Raw genomic sequence first — 533 nt, 5'->3', positions numbered from 1 at the left:
AGTTGCAGTCCTAACAAAAAAATCGATGGGAAGATTCAAACAAACAATATTAAGTTGAATTTAAACTTCACCCCATCGCACAAGCAAGTGGCTATCAGGACTCAGTGGCCGAGTGGATAACGCGATGGCGTTTGAAGCGAGGGTACTGGGTTCGAGTCCCAGATTGAACATCAACTCTGAGATGCAGGTACATCCAGCTGAAGAGTCCCAAATAGGACGAGACGCGCGTCCTGGATTCCACTGCTAGCCACTATCCATCTCTGCTAACCATGTACATCAATAGCTTTTAATTGGAGAAAAATAATCAATGGATGATGTAAACTATGAAAATTCAACGATCTTCACATACCACCTATATGAATAATACTCATGTGCTCACTAGCGACTATCCCCAAAATGCCCTGGTAAGGCCGAGAGTGGGGAGAGTCCGCTCTCCCTCTCGAAATGCTCTCACATGGCAACGCGTATATAGCCTCTGTCAGGGAAGTCCTACTCATTGTCTTCTCGTGGCATCACTGTTGTTTACGACATTG

The 533-nt window shown here is 45.2% G+C and overlaps 1 non-coding gene across 1 annotated transcript; it reads left to right on the top strand.

Annotated features, from left to right (window-relative positions):
- Window positions 1–98: 98 nt before the first annotated feature.
- On the top strand, window positions 99–169 carry Smp_tRNA_00186_Pseudo_TTG.1.1. Its single transcript has one exon. It is a non-coding gene (tRNA).
- Window positions 170–533: the final 364 nt, after the last annotated feature.

This window comes from Schistosoma mansoni, assembly GCF_000237925.1.
Source record: "Schistosoma mansoni, WGS project CABG00000000 data, supercontig 0013, strain Puerto Rico, whole genome shotgun sequence".
Lineage (NCBI taxonomy): Eukaryota > Metazoa > Platyhelminthes > Trematoda > Strigeidida > Schistosomatidae > Schistosoma > Schistosoma mansoni.
This window is presented reverse-complemented; position numbering and strand designations above follow the sequence as displayed.